The sequence below is a fragment of the Jaculus jaculus genome, chromosome 2 (genome assembly GCF_020740685.1).
Source record: "Jaculus jaculus isolate mJacJac1 chromosome 2, mJacJac1.mat.Y.cur, whole genome shotgun sequence".
NCBI classification, from domain to species: domain Eukaryota; kingdom Metazoa; phylum Chordata; class Mammalia; order Rodentia; family Dipodidae; genus Jaculus; species Jaculus jaculus.
Window position 1 is genome coordinate 212498886 of NC_059103.1, and position 17183 is coordinate 212516068.

Sequence of the window (17183 nt, forward strand, 5' to 3'; positions counted from 1 at the left end):
AATAACTTGTCTAATTGCTAATAAGTGACACAAAAGTTGTCTTAATTCTACTCTCCTTGGGATGTCAGGGGCATTATGAGGGTTCAAGGAAAAAAATATTCACACCATCAGAAAAAAGCAGAGAGGCTATTTTAGGTAGCAAAAGTTTTTGAATGGCTATATAACCATTCATCCTCAGAAAGAATTAGATGTACATAGGGACATACTTTCAGAAAGTAATTTATTGAAACAATAGCTTTAGAAAGTAGCCCTGGCCATGAATGGTGGCAGATGCCTTTAATCCCAGCACTCAGGAGGCAGATGTAGTAGGATCAACATGAGTTCGAGTCCACCTTGAGACTACATAGTAAATTCCAGGTCAGCCTGGGCTACTGTGGGGGAAAAGAAGAAGAAAGTAGCCATGTGCTCGGCTGAAAGGAAACTCGGACTCCTGACTCCCACCAGTCTGGCCCTGCTCTCTCATGCTCCTAGCATTCACGGCTGAAACCAAGATTCTCGAAGCAAGTTTCCAAGCCAGGCCCTGGACCAGGGAGAAGGTGCTGTAGACATTAGGAAAACTCCTAGGGGCTAGCCCCTCACAGTCCACCTGTCTTCCACCTTAGCATACTAATCCCTGTGTTCATCTTGTTTCCTTTCTGTTTTCCTCCTCACCAAGTGAATGAAGGAGTGCTCAAGCTATGAATAAATTCAGGATTTAAGGAAACAACTGAGACATAAAAGAGATCCATGTTTATACAACTCCAGGGGGAGGAGACCAGAAACACATGAGCAAAGCCTCAGAAATGAAATCATTACCTACTTTAAAATTTGAATGTGAACCTATCGCTTGAAGCACTGAGTGCTGTTGGCATTACAGTCTGTGAGGTCATTTGTAGGAAACAAGACATGACGGCAGCAAGACAAGAAATATCACAGGAGATGCTCAGCTAGGACTGTGTTTTAAATTGCCAGAGGATGCTTAGAAGATGGGGTCCGAGGAGCCCAGAGATGCACAGACTTCTTCAGCCTCAAAAAGTTTCCCCTATCAGGACTCTGTGGAGAATAAAATTCTTCTTTTTTTTTGAATTTCAGACTGTTCCCAAGGGCTAGGGAAATAGCTCAATGGTACCATACTTGCCTAACTTGTGTGAAGCCCAATACCACAAAAAAATGTCCACAAAACAGTTCAAATAAAAAGCAAATATATTTTTATTGAATAATGTTAAGTATAATATTTTTCCTGGGTTACTTTATCATATATGAAGAAAAACATAAAATAAAAGTGAGATGAGATGGAGAGACAGCCTAGTGGTTAAGGTACTTGCTTGTTAAGCCAAGGATCTGGGTTCAATTCCCTAATACCCATGTAAAGCCAGATGCACAAGGTGGCATATGTATCTGGAGTTTGTTTATGGTGGCTAGAAGCCCTGTCATGCCCATTCTCCCCTCCCACTTCCTCTTTGTTGCTCTCTCTCAAATAAATAAATAAATTTTTTTGCAATTTTTTTAAATACACAGAAGTGAGACAATAGAAAGGGAAGAGAAAGAAAAGGAGACAGAGTCAGGATCCCATATGTATTCACCCAGTCTTTCAGCTTGTGCTGTGCAGCCTCTATGCACATGACCTCTATTCACATGTAGCTATTTAAAGTTAAGTAAAATTACTGACTCAGCTCCTCCACCAGATCGGCTATGTTTCAAGTGATCCATCTCCATATGTTGCTAGTGAGCACCATGCTGGTCGTTGAAGATACTGACATTTTCCTCAGATTCGCATTGGAGAGCCTGCCCATGAGGAACTCTGACAAAAGCACTATATTTTATGCTTCAGAAGTGATAGGCTTCCAAAATAAGTGAAGACACTCTGTCAGAGAAGACAGAGCTGTAGTGTCTTGCAACCTTTCTTAGCTTTTACATGGAAAGAAGTAAGGACCATAGGTTTCGTTGCTGACTAATCTACCTGGAAAAAGAACAAGAGGAAGAGATTGAGACTGGACATGGCAGAGGAGTCTTCCTTAGCAACTCCAGATGAGAATACTTCAGCCACGGGCATGAAGCATAACTGATACTAAGCTGACCCTCTGTCCTGTGGCACTCTGACTTAGCTACCGGCTCTACACACTGAGGTCCCATAGCTAAGTGAGAGCACATTCGTACACATTTCCTTATTTATCTTTGCTGGATCCCTTGCTGGTTTCCCTTATTTGCTGTAGCTTTATTCTTTAATTTTTTTAGCCTTTTATTTATTTATTTGAGGGCACAAGCGTCAGAGAGGGAGACAGAGGAAGAATTGACATGGCAGGGCCTCCAGCCACTGCAAATGAACCCCAGACACATGTGCCACTTTATGCATCTGGCTTACACAGATCCTGTCATATCTCCAACCCAGCTTTAATCTTTCTTTTTCTCTCTCTTTTCTCTCTCACTCTCTCTCCCCTTCTCTCTGTTTTATTGTCATCCTAATTGGGTAATTTCAAAAAGTCTTGTCTTCAAGTTCATTCTATTTTATCTTGATATTTTTCAGGTACAAGAACTTCCTTGTGTATTTTGTAGGTAGAGGTGGTCACTATATGGCCATAAGCATTATGTAAAAATCAAGCATGTGGAAGAGAGGGAATTTGTTTTCAATGTAAGCAATCCAAGTTTGAACAAAGGTCTATATGACAAACAAGCCTAAATTTTTCAACCATACCATAATTTCTATAAAAATTAAAAACACTATGAAAAGTTTTAAATACATTGTAATTACCTTCTAATTTCTGGGATAAAGAATGTGACCAAAAGGTGCTGATTGAAGGAAAGTTTTGATTGTATCTTATAGTCTCAAAGGAAAGCTTCATGATGGCAGGGGAAGTCATGGCATGATCAGAGGCTGTGCATCACCTCAGCATTATCAGAAGGAAAACAATAGCAGGAGAGTGAGTTGAGTTCTAGTATAGAAAAGTTGGCTCTAACACCCTAAGGTATACCCCAAGTAACACCTCCTCCATCAAGGCTCCACCTCCCAAACTGCCATCAGCTGAGGACCAAGCATTTAATACACACTGAGTTTGTGGGGTATTTTGATTCAAACCACAATAGCCAGAAATATGTTCAGGGGAAAGGCACCATAACAAGGCCCTCTGTGTGCCTTTGCCAATGTTGGAGAAATGGGGCCTGATCATAGAATACTAATATATTCTCGGAATAAGCTCAGTATCTACTTACGTACACTGAAGAGTTTGGACCAAAGGATCTGAGGTTAGCACCACTTATAGTCCCATTTAATTGTTTAGTATCCTAAGTTTTCTAAGAATCCAATGTAAAACCTAAGTAAGAATTCCTTTGTTATATGCTGAAAATGGGTTTATTGGCAAATAGTACTTCAGTGCTAGAGGAAGGGCAATAGTGCATAGTAGATTGACAAAGAATTGATGGTTAGCAGACTGACTTAGTTGCCAGTTTCTTTTCAGGACACTAAATGGACTTTTCTTTTATTAAATAGAAGTTACTTTAGAACTAAAGAGATGACTCAGTAGTTAAGGAACTTGCCTGCAAAGTCTAGTGGCCTCGAGTTCAATTGCCTAGTACCCATGTAAAGCCAGATGCACAAAGTGATGCATGAATCTGGAGATCTCTTGCAGTAGTTAGAGACCTGGCAGGCCCATTCTCTCTGTCTGTCTTTCTTCTCTCTATCTCTATCTCTCTCTGCTTGTAAAGAAATAAAAAAAATTAAGAAGCTAGTTTAAAAGGAACAGTTATCCAGTCTTCCAGGACCATGGAATGAGCAGGTGAGGCTGTGTCATTTGTGTGTGTGTGGAATGGCTGGGTTAGTACATTTTATTTTTGTGTGACTGGGTGAGACTGTGTCATATTGTGCATGGAATTATTAGGTAGGTTGTGTCATCTCTGTGTGCATGGAATGACAGGGTGGGTCTTTGTCATCTTTGTGAATATGGAATAATAGATTCTGTGTCATCTATCTTCACGTGCATGGAATGACCAGGTGAGTGTTTGTCATCTTCACGTGCCTGGAATGACCAGGTGAGTGTTTGTCATCTTCACATGCATGGAATGACCAGGTGAGTGTTTTGTCATCTTCACGTGCCTGGAATGACCAGGTGAGTGTTTGTCATCTTCACGTGCATGGAATGACCAGTGAGTGTTTGTCATCTTCACATGCATGGAATGACCAGGTGAGTGTTTGTCATCTTCACATGCATGGAATGACCAGGTGAGTGTTTTGTCATCTTCACGTGCCTGGAATGACCAGGTGAGTGTTTGTCATCTTCACATGCATGGAATGACCAGATGAGTGTTTGTCATCTTCACGTGCATGGAATGCCCAGTGAGTGTTTGTCATCTTCACATGCAAGGAATGACCAGGTGAGTGTTTGTCATCTTCACATGCATGGAATGACCAGGTGAGTGTTTGTCATCTTCACATGCCTGGAATAACCAGGTGAGTGTTTGTCATCTTCATGTGCATGGAATGACCAGATGAGTGTTTGTCATCTTCACGTGCATGGGATGACCAGGTGAGTGTTTGATATCTTCACGTGCATGGAATGACCAGGTGAGTGTTTGTCATCTTCATGTGCATGGAATGACCAGGTGAGTGTTTGTCATCTTCACATGCATGGAATGACCAGGTGAGTGTTTTGTCATCTTCACGTGCCTGGAATGACCAGGTGAGTGTTTGTCATCTTCACGTGCATGGAATGACCAGTGAGTGTTTCTCATCTTCACATGCATGGAATGACCAGGTGGGTGTTTGTCATCTTCACGTGTATGGAATGCCCAGTGAGTGTTTGTCATCTTCACATGCATGGAATGACCAGGTGAGTGTTTGTCATCTTCACATGCATGGAATGACCAGGTGAGTGTTTGTCATCTTCACGTGCCTGGAATAACCAGGTGAGTGTTTGTCATCTTCATGTGCATGGAATGACCAGATGAGTGTTTGTCATCTTCACGTGCATGGGATGACCAGGTGAGTGTTTGATATCTTCACGTGCATGGAATGACCAGGTGAGTGTTTGTCATCTTCACGTGCATGGAATGACCAGGTGAGTGTTTGTCATCTTCACGTGCCTGGAATGACCAGGTGAGTGTTTGTCATCTTCACGTGCATGGAATGACCAGTGAGTGTTTGTCATCTTCACATGCATGGAATGACCAGGTGAGTGTTTGTCATCTTCACGTGCCTGGAATGACCAGGTGAGTGTTTGTCATCTTCATGTGCATGGAATGACCAGATGAGTGTTTGTCATCTTCACGTGCATGGGATGACCAGGTGAGTGTTTGATATCTTCACGTGCATGGAATGACCAGGTGAGTGTTTGTCATCTTCATGTGCATGGAATGACCAGGTGAGTGTTTGTCATCTTCACATGCATGGAATGACCAGGTGAGTGTTTTGTCATCTTCACGTGCCTGGAATGACCAGGTGAGTGTTTGTCATCTTCACGTGCATGGAATGACCAGTGAGTGTTTCTCATCTTCACATGCATGGAATGACCAGGTGGGTGTTTGTCATCTTCACGTGTATGGAATGCCCAGTGAGTGTTTGTCATCTTCACATGCATGGAATGACCAGGTGAGTGTTTGTCATCTTCACATGCATGGAATGACCAGGTGAGTGTTTGTCATCTTCACGTGCCTGGAATAACCAGGTGAGTGTTTGTCATCTTCATGTGCATGGAATGACCAGATGAGTGTTTGTCATCTTCACGTGCATGGGATGACCAGGTGAGTGTTTGATATCTTCACGTGCATGGAATGACCAGGTGAGTGTTTGTCATCTTCACGTGCATGGAATGACCAGGTGAGTGTTTGTCATCTTCACATGCATGGAATGACCAGGTGAGTGTTTGTCATCTTCACGTGCATGGAATGACCAGTGAGTGTTTCTCATCTTCACATGCATGGAATGACCAGGTGGGTGTTTGTCATCTTCACGTGCATGGAATGACCAGTGAGTGTTTCTCATCTTCACATGCATGGAATGACCAGATGAGTGTTTGTCATCTTCACGTGCATGGAATGACCAGATGAGTGTTTGTCATCTTCACGTGCATGGAATGACCAGTGAGTGTTTGACATCTTCACAAGCCTGGAATGACCAGGTGAGTGTTTGTCATCTTCACGTTCATGGAATGACCAGGTGATTGTTTGTCATCTTCACGTACCTGGAATGACCAGGTGAGTGTTTGTCATCTTCACGTGCATGGAATGACCAGGTGAATATTCGTCATCTTCACGTGAATGGAATGACCAGGTGAGTGTTTGTCATCCTCACGAGCCTGGAATGACCAGGTGAGATTTTGTCCTGTTCATGAGCCTGGAATGTCTGGGAGGGTTTGTGTCATCTTCAGGTGTGGAGACTGTTTTGCTCTTCATTTCATGCCACGCTAACCACATTTATGCTTGAAGTTGTTTTGCAAATCTCTGAAAAGCATTTGAAGAAAAATAAAATCTCTGCCAAAAACTATAACCATCACTGAGCTTGGTCATAAACTTTAATTAGAAAAAGTGATATTAAGTATGAATCTTTATTGCATTGTGTGAATAATATATGTGACCATCCAGAGGCTGAACTGTGAGTGCAGCTTTACTATTCACACAGAAACGAAAGGGCAGTGCAGTTTTATCAATTAGTGTCCAGCTTCTTCAGAAGAGGGAGAACATAAAAAAGCTGTTGGATCTCAGCTGGTGATTTACGTTCTTAAAAATCTTTATTCACAAGCAAACTGGTAACAGTCACCAAAGCAGTTGCCAAGACAACTTATCCCTGGATTTAGCATCACTGTCTTAGGAAGGATGCCTATGAGAATTTAATTAGCTAGAGCCTCATCCTCCTTAGCCAAAAAAAGGACGGATTTTAACTCAAAGTTTCTAAAGAAAGAGAGTCAATGAGTAGATACAGATTCACCAGATGGACTGACAGGCACCCACAATGCTGGGACCTTACAAAATAACACGGCTAGCTTCCAGGTGTTCGTAGATAGCATCTGCTTCAGGGGGCTCATACATGAATGTAAAGAAATAATACATGGGGAAAGTGTTCCCCGCACATGTAAGTCATTAATTAAATGGACGGGCATGCACACATGGCCAGTGAAGTGACTTATGCAGGCATTTCTGTTTTATTCATCCTCATTTTCCTCAAAAGTGAATTGACAGCTTATGAGAAAGTTAAGTTCAAGAACCAAAGAACATCAAAGGAAAGATATGTCAGATTTTAGAAATGTTAGGACTGTGCTTCGTAATTGGTTCTGATCTTCCAAGTAACCATGGCAATATTGGAAACGGTACACATTGCATTACTTAAATTGTTCCCAACAGAAGGGAATGCTCTTACTATCCTATATTGTAAAGCAAAGCATTGTTGTTGGTAAGCTTTGGGAGGGGAGGGGAAGGTTTTGCTTGAGAGCCATGTGTGTTTCTTGCTAACATTACAAATGCCTAATATAAGCGTCAAACTCTGCTCTGCCTGGTCTTCAAGGGCTTGTTTCCTTCCCAAATGCCTACAGAGGGAGCAGGAGCACAGCGGGCCGCTGAGTGCTAGTCGCCATGCACTCGTTACCTAGGTTACCCTCTCCTTCCACGCTTCTCCCCATACTCACACTCAGCCCACAACTTGAGATTTGGGGGCTGATCCCCAAGCTCTCGTCCTATGAGAGGTGACCATCTCTTTCACTGGAGCATTTTCTCCAGAATTAGTAATATGTAGATAAAATTTCCATTTAAAAAGTACTCAAAATATATATTATTCAAAATTATTTTATTAATATAAAATATACTTATGGTTTTCTGTATTTAGATGTTAAGAATTTTATAGTTGTATATTGTTTTGTCTTTTAAGGTTATATTTATATACATCAAGTGTTTCAATAACTAAGGACAAACTGATAAATATTGCTTGTCCATCTGTGGACATTAAGAAACTAAGGGCTCTGTTGCAAGTTCATATACTCTGATTCTAATGCACTATACTTAATATTTTTTTTCTTCCAGCATGTAGTCTGCTAACTGAATAATAGCTCACATATGTTTAGTATACAGGTTACATCCTCAAACTCGTCCTTTACTAAACAAAATATCAGTGAGATATGATAATTCCCAATTGACTGCCTCAAGGCATAATTTTGAGCTAGCCATGTCTACTTGTTCTGCCCCCCACCCGTGTTAGCTTTCTTTTATTTTTATTTTCCAAAGTTGTTTCAGGTTTTAGATCCACTGAACTTCATTAAGATATTTAGGCAAATTACTGATTTCTACTACAAAACTCCCTGCTGGAATTTTGATTGGTGTTGGGATGCACATTTAGTTCAGTTTGAGAGAGAATGGCATCGAATGAATATTCCAGCCCATAGATGGGCTGTTTCTCTCCATTTAGTAAGTCGACAAAGCACACAGCTTTCATTTCATTTATTAAATATATTCCTAAGTATTTTGTATTTGGGGTTATTACAAGTGATATTTGTTTTAGTTTCAAAATGTTCATTGATAACATATTTAAATACAAATGAGTTTTGCATATTAAGCTTCTATCTGGCAACTTTACTAAACCTGATTATTCTAATAATAAGTTTGTAAATTTCATTGGATTTCCTACTTAGAAAATTGGACTAGCAGCAAGTAAAGACATATTTACTTCTCTTTCCAACTTGCACTTTTTATTTTTCTTGACTAATTGCTCTGGATAATACCCCCAATATAGCATCAAATAGGAGTGATGACAGCAGACATCCTTCTCCTGGTCCTGTTCTTAAGAGGAAATAATTCTGTTTTTCACCACTCAATATGATAAGCACTTTAAGTTGTTCATAGATACCATCTATCAGATTGAGAGTTCCCCGTTTTTTCTAGTTTTCTGAGTTTTTGCTAAGATTCTGCATTTTTCCTTTGATTTGTGCTTTTTTTCCTCACATGCACGGTCTGGTACGATTGACTTTTGTGTCAGGTTGGGGATATTCTTGCTGTTCACTACTCTTTCTTCTCCAGCATGCAGCCTTGCAAACGTTCTAGCTGCCTTTACTTCCTCAGACTCCCAAAGCCATGACCCAAATGCAAATAGGACCCCAGGCTTAGCCTAAGTGACACCTGCCAACAATATGACCTGGACACTCTCAGGGCAATATACTGGAATGACTGTCTCTGCTCTGCTCAATTGCTTCTTATCTTTCAGGGATTAATATTTTCCATTGTCTGGTCTAATGTCTTCAAAAGCATTGTTTGTTTTGGCTTGTCTTTAGGAATTTCTATAGGAAACAACAAAATTCTGTTTGGAAGCAGCAATCTATCCTGCATAAATTTTAAATACTTTATTTATTTATTTGAGAAAGAGGCAGAGAGAGAGAGAATGGGAGCACCAGGGCCCCTAGCCCCTGTAAACTCCAGATACATGCAGTACCTGTGCATCTGGTTTACATTTGTCCTGGGGAATTGAACATGGGTCTTTAGGCTTTGCATGTAAGTGTCTTAACCACTAAGCCATTTCTCCAGCCCCCTCCTATATAATTTTTATGCAAACAAAACGTTAGGGCCTACCTACCTGCATATGAATTATGAATTAGTCTGGGGAATCAGCATTCATCAAAACTCTCCACTACATTCACTGGTAATTCTGATTTAAGAAGTACATATGCCCCTAGTTTATATCTAATGAAACCTGGGATATATTGATTATTTCAGAATATGTGTAGGAGTCTGGAATCAGGTACCCTGAGTCCCCACCTTTGGCTAGTTTTATCTTCCATTGGTGTAATACTGTCAGTGTCTGCTGTAGCCAATGTTGAGAAACCTAATTTAATGTCACACACATGCTATTCATGCTTCATATTAGAAAGCCAAATTGCAAAGGAAGTTGTGCCCTCAGTAGAAACTGGATGCTTCTTGTCCTGTTATGAATATCATATACTCAAAGCCAGGCGTGGTGGCGCACGCCTTTAATCCCACCACTCGGGAGGCAGAGGTAGAAGGAACACTGTGAGTTCAAGGCCACCCTGATACTACATAGTGAATTCCAGGTCAGCCTGGGCTAGAGTGAAACCCTACCTCAAAATAAATAAATAAATAAATAAAACTATACATATGTACAAGATGAGGAAGGGACAATGATAATTCCATTTAATGTAGAAGATTCAAACATCTTCCCCAGAAGGAAAATCATGCATACTTTAATGTACTAAATACTCCCATGATGACTTTAAGCCATGAGGTGCACCACCTCAGCAGCTGTGTTTCCAGTGGCATTGTTTATTCTTAAGCACACATGATGCGTGGCTGAGGACTCAGCACCTCCATGATATCTACTTGCAAAACTTGGCTCAACTTTAGGCACTGCCACTCTGGAATGCAGACTGTGAAGCCTACCTGGGGTAGTGAGAATTTGGGTTTGTACGAATGACACCAGCATCCAGATGCAAGTTCTCATGTGAATTTGTTCAGGTAGATTTATGTCATGAAAATAATTGATTGGATGCACCCATTCATCTTCTTCAGCTAGTCTCAAAATAGTCAGAAATCTGGGATATATGATAATGCTTATTACATCATATGAATATATAATTATGGATAAATGTGTAATTATGTAATTTAAATATATATATATATATAATGAATATAGATTAATTTTTTTATTTTACTTTCTGGTAGTGTGCCTGGAAATATCTGAGAAAAAAGATACTAGGTTATATTAAGTTTAATTAATATTGAACAGCATTAAGTTGGTAAATTCCCTGTCTTCTATGCTGCCAGATTTCTGATTTCATAAATATCTAACAGGTTGTCAATGAGTGAGGACGGGGAGTTGTTGCAACTGGCACTCTTTCATTTTTATTTTTTTAAGTGCACCATTCTACTGCAGCTCTAATTCTTAGGGGCTGTCCACTTACCCATCAGCACTACTGATTTTTAGGCAGTCAAGGAAAATTGCCCTTGATAGGAGCAAATGCCTACACCCAATGTTAATTCACAATGCAACTTTATCCCTTTGTCCTTCAAATCACCCTCTAACTTATTTATACCCTGTCAAATTAATGTATAAACAAAATAATATAGCTTTTGTTAGAGTTCAATATTTTACTATTAAACTTAGTATTATGCTTTAAGTGAGGGTTGAAAAAGATAGTGGAGCCATATCTACACATCAGCAGTCTCAATGGGGACTTTGATCATATACAAATTCAAGTGATGATGAACTCAGCTTGCTAACACTGAGAGTTGGGGCATAAATGATCTGAAAAAGCAATAGAGGTCATCTAAAACTGTGTCTCTCAAATTAGTGGCATGAGAGGAGATGGAAGTAATAAGGGTGAAAAAGTATAACAATGTATAGCTTGATGATATGTTCAGAGATATTTTATAACCTCCTGCAAGCTATAAATCACTGATCCAGCAATACTTAAACAGTCCTGCTTGCCATGTGGGCAGCTTTCAAAAATCTATACTAAGGGAGCCAAAAGTGGTGGTGCCTTTAATCCCAGCACTTGGGACGCAGAGGTAGGAGGATCGCCGTGAGTTTGAAGCCACCCTGAGAATACATAGTGAAATATAGGTCAGCCTGAGCTAAAGCAAGACCCTGCCTCAAAAAACAAACAAACAAAAAATCTTTACTAAGGGTCACAACAAAGACCACTTAAGTATTACTGAACTGAACCAGTGTAGCAGTCAGCCTCACGTTGCTGAGATGAACTTCCAGACCAGGCACAGTTATAGAAGGGTTTTATTGTAGATAGAAGGGAAGTTTCATAATGGCAGAAGAAACTGGCTAGCTTTCACAGGTCTAAGCAGAGAGACAAAAGCCACCAGCAAAGATAACCAAGCACACTTCAGGAACTCCAGGCAGCACTGAGCACTCTGCATATGTTTACAGTGGAATTCCAGTCTACCCTCAAACCTGAGGGATGGAACCTAGGATCCATCCACAGGGACGCCTCCTCCAGCCAGGTGACTACAGATCTAAATTACAAACTGTAATAAAATCCTGAATATATGGGGGACCATCCATTAAAACTACAACAACCAAGCACCAACACTTTAAGGAATCACTTCAGAGAAGCTGAACCCACAGAGAGAAAATAGGACTTGGTAACATTGGAGCCAAGACAAGTACCAGCTCTTGCTAGAGTGTTCCTCCCCATTCTTCTCTAGACATCTCTGCCACTAGAGATTAAGAAAAATCACTCCCTGCAGGAAAAGTGTTATCTTTAAACAATATATCCTTAATTATTGATTATACATCTCAAATTAACCATCTTTTCCATATGTATATATGTATGTATGTGTGTATATTATATATAATTTCAGCAGAAGTAAGCATATTAATTGTTTTGGATCTTACATATTTTTCATTGTACAAAACTGAAAGTAGAACTATATGTCCCATATCCCATTTCCACCAACCCCTGGGAAACAACGTTCTGTTTCTGTCTCTAATACTTTGACTAGTTCTGACCATCATGTGACTGCCACTGTTTTCTTTGTCATTGTGTAACTGTCACATTGTACTCTGTAATCTGTTCTCAAGGCTTATTCCTTTTGTCACATACAAAAGTGAATTTTTCTCCTTTAAAAAATTGAATAAAAGCCAGGTATGGTGGCACATGCCTTTAATTCCAGCATTAGGGAGGCAGAGGAAGAAGGATCACTGTGAGTTCAAGGCCAACCTGAGACTACAGAATGAAGTGCATGGACTGGAGAGATGGCTAAGCGTTAAACACTTGCCTGGGAAGCCTAAGGACCCAGGTCCGATTGCCCAGTATCCACGTAAGCCAGATGCACAAGGTGGTGCATGTATCTGGAGTTTGTTTGCAGTGGGTAGGGGCCCTGGTATACCTATTCTCTCTATCTGCCCCTCTCTCTTTGAAATAAATATATTTTTTTAAGTTGAGGACTAGAGAGATGGCTCAGTACTTAAGGTGCTTGCCTGCAAAGCCAAAGGACCCAAGTTCAATTCTCAGTGCCCACATAAAACCAGATGAACAAGGTAGTACATGTATCTGGAGTTTGTAGTGTTTGGAGGCCCTGGCACACTCATTCTCTCTCTCTCTCTCTCTCTCTCTCTCTCTCTCTCTCTCTCTCTCTCTCTGTCTCTCTCTCTCTCTCTCTGTAAATAAATAAACAGTTGATTAACAGTCTATTGCATTATAAAGCTTCTTTTATATTCATTCATCAATGGATATTTAGATTCTATTTGCCTTTAGGATATTGCAAATGTGGTAATGCAAATGCTTTTTTCAAGATCCTGTTTTATTTTGTGTATATGTATGTATATATATATATATATATATATATATATTTCTCCATCCTGTGATTGCTGCTGAATCACTTGGAAATTCTATTTTAGTTTTTTTTTTTTTTGAGAAATCTATATACTGTTTTCCATACACCATTTTACACTTTCCCTAACAAGGCACAAGTGTTCCCCCCAAAATAAGGATTGCTTGAAGAATTTCCATGTCATACTCACACAAGAACCATGCTAATCTTCTTTGTGTACTTCCACTTTTAGTAAATGTGCTTCCAAAACAAGCACAAAATTAAATTAATTTTGATACAGTTTTCAGAATTTTTTATTAACAAACCCCAGGAGGGTAGTAGACAGAGTTCCCAGATTTTTAATATGCACATTTGAATAATTCATTTCATTTTAAGGGGAATCATATCAATGGTCAAGGAAAAGTTACTAATAGGCTCCTCAAAAGGTGGTCCAAAAGCCGAGTATTAGCATAATCCCAGAACCTGGCAATTCCCAGGCCCCATCCAAGACCCGTCTGAAGCAGAAGTTCTGCAGGTGGGGCTCAACAACGTACTTTGAAAGCCTTCCAGGGTATCCTAATATATGTTCAAGTTTTAAACACTCTGTTTCATCTCTATGTATCTTAAGCATGATAATTTTCCTATGCTATATATCCATTTGACTGAAATGTCAAACATATTCATTATTGTGTTTCTTTTGTTTTCATTTTGTTTTCTTTGTATTTATTGGTTATTTGATTGTTGCCCTAAGGATCAGTAACTGAAAGATTAAAAGTAGATGTGAGGAAGATTAAACACAGATATTGGGAAGAGTTGACCCTGTGAATTATAACTATAATAACGTCTGAATATCTATGTATTTTGTAAAATGAGAAAACTATATCAAGATGACAAATATCTGCCTCAGATAACTCCACCACTTCTCCAGAGCCCAAGAAAGATGTTGATCATGACCAAGACATGCTATGCCACCCAATCTAGATGGTCATAAATCCTTCACATAACACCACTACCCAAAGCTTAAAATTAAAGAATGAAATAACCACATTTTCCAAGGCTATCCAGACACAAGATTAACCTGTAGCTCTGTCCTCAGACAATATAAGTTTTAGGCCCTATCCATTCTATGAAAATTTCTAACATTGTATTTATTTATTCTCTTAGCTTAGTTTATGCATGAACTAATAATTACTTTTCTAGCTGAGAACTTGCTTAGGTCCAATAAAGCCCTAAGATTACATGCCCGTACTACAAACAAACAGACCAAAAAGAATTCCAACACAGAGATAGATTGCAGGAGGATGGACCAGGCATAGAATCCTCTGAGGATAACATTCTAGATAAATGACCCCTTTGTAAACCGACAAAGCATGCTCTACTTGTATCAGAACTGCCTCAAAACTGGGTTGTGTTTCCATTTCATCACATGTGAAAATCAGTGACTTAACAGGAAGTGAATCTTGGATGTCTGTTTCTGGCACAGGGTCTAGGGCAAAGGGAGTTAAAGTGAAAACCCAAAGACAGCCTGATCACCTTCCTGGCGTTCTGATGGAAGCATCCCTCCACCCTGCCCACTCTGCCCCTGCAGAATGTGAGTCAGAGGACCCAGGCACAAACTCTTCAATGGAAACATTTTCTTGCATGGCCTCTAATAAGCCATATAAACCATCTTAACCTGTGTCTTTTCCACCAAAAGGATGAGGGTGTGGCCTTTCTTAATCCATATATTCAATTATTATATGGACAAGAGCATAGATATGTATGCAGTAGCAAGTAAATTTCTTAGAAAACTGGGCTATGAGGATAACTGTAGCCATAGGCTCTGTTCCCAGCTACTCCTTGCAGACTGTGTGTGTGTGCAGAGAGGTATCCAGAAATCCAATAAGAAAAATATAACTGCATCCAATATGGAATTCTGACATAGAATTGCAGATAATTGAACTTTAGTGTGGTCAGCTGATGACACCTGGGACTCCATGTAAAAAGATATTGAATAGTCAACACTTTTCATTCATCAACTTGTAATACATCCTTTATACTAGCTATGAATAACTCTGAGGAAGGGGACCAATGAAAAAGAAAAGGAAAATGGAGGTGGGGTGCAAAAAATGGATAATTCTGAGATTATGTAACTCCTATTGAAAAATGTCTATTTGCCATTTGCTTACTTGTCCTTCTTCTCCCTCCACTCTAAAAGTCCCAGAACTAAACTACCTTCTAGGCTTGGCCCGAGGCGCTGTGGCCATGTTGAGGCGAGAGTGTGAGAAAGCTGCTTGATTGTCAGTGTTGTTGCTGCTCTACAGCATCCTCCCACACAGGTCACCAGTCGCCATCTGCAGCAGTGACTGACAAAAGCCACCTCCACTGTGTTCAGAATAAGCAAGCAATTCCGTCTTCATATGTATAACTTGACACAGTCTCAAGAAATGGGTGACTTTGAGTCCAATGCTACAGCCCGACTTTTCAAAACTGGCATGCATGATCACAAGCGCGCGCTCCAGCAGACGTGCCAGCGCGTCCTCAGCAGGAGAGGCCAGCAAGAGCAGAAAGGCTTCTAGCCTCAGCCCCATCCGGAGCCCAGAGCTCAACCTCCCCTACGATGTGTATGGAGGGCATGTCATGGTTTCTTTCACTCCAAAAGTTGGTCCTTCTTCTACCATTTCTCATCAAGGAAATGATAATGATTCTTTAGTACAAACCTCAGGCCCCAGTGCAGTGAGACAGCTGCAGTGACTGGCTCTGCCACTGCATGCAACTGGATGTGCTGATGCCCACCCCTGCCTGTCACTAAAGGCCTATTCTGCCCACCCCTCACCCTCCTCCTACAACACATCTCCCTCTTTGATATCTAAATCAACAATTATACCTCTTCAATCTTTTGATGACTCACCATAATCTACTATACCGAGAACCTTATATTATCTAGGCATCATGCTAAACTCTGGAAATAGAAACACCCTATGGTGATTTGAATATAAAATGTTCCCCATTGACTTGTGTCTGAACATTTAGTACCCAGTTGATGACTCTACTAGAGATGGTTGTGTGACCTTTAGGGGGCAGAGCTTTGCTGAAGGAAGCAGGCCACTGGAGGCCAGTCTCAAGCTGTTACAGCCGTGCTCTATGCAGGGTTCCTTTCCTCCTGGCCGACGTGACCTATGGCACTACATGTAGCTGTGGCATTGCCTTTGTGCGACAACCATGACTTACCTGTTACGATGGACTCTACCTTCTGCAACTGTAAGCTTGATTAAATGCCTTTCCTTCCACAAACATGTCTAGTTGGATATTTTGTCCCAGCAACAAGAAAATAACTGGCACATGCTCCAATCTTCAGATAGCTTGCATTCTAATCTCAAGTACCACTTTATTCCCTGCCTCAGTTGTTGGCAGTTCAAAAGGATAGCCATTCTACCATGCCTGTGGTGGTTTGATTCATGTGTTCCCCATACACTCAGGTGTTCTGAATGCTGGGTCCCCAGCTGATGGAGATTTGGGAATTAACACCTCCAGAAGGCAGTGTATTGTTGGGGGTGGGCTTATGGGTATTATAGACAGTTTCCCCATGACAGTGTTTGGCACACTCGTCTGTTGCTATGGTCCACCGTATGTTGGCCAGGGGGTGATGTCCACCCTCTGCTCATGCCATTGTTTTCCCTGCCATTGTGTAGCTTCCCCTCAAGCCTGTAAGCCAAAATAAACCTCTTTTTCCCACAAGCTGCTCTTGGTTGGGTGATTTCTACTAGCAATGTGAATCTGACTGCAACAGTAAAGTGGTACCAAGGAATGGGATTGCTAGACACCTGACTGTGTGGCTTTGGCCTTTTGGAGTTGGTTTTCAAGAGGAATGTGGGAGGATTTGAAACCTTGGCCTAAGAGATGCCCTGCAGTGCTGTAAGTACAGCTTGATGGACTATTCTGGTCAGAGTTGAAAGACCTGAAGGCAGTAAGAACTATGG

At 40.7% G+C, this 17183-nt stretch overlaps 1 non-coding gene across 1 annotated transcript; it reads right to left on the reverse strand.

Annotated features, from left to right (window-relative positions):
- Nucleotides 1-13394: 13394 nt before the first annotated feature.
- LOC123459051 lies at nt 13395-13501 on the reverse strand. Its single transcript, XR_006635981.1, has one exon. It is a non-coding gene; the product is annotated as a U6 spliceosomal RNA (small nuclear RNA).
- Between the last annotated feature and the right edge of the window lie 3682 nt (nt 13502-17183).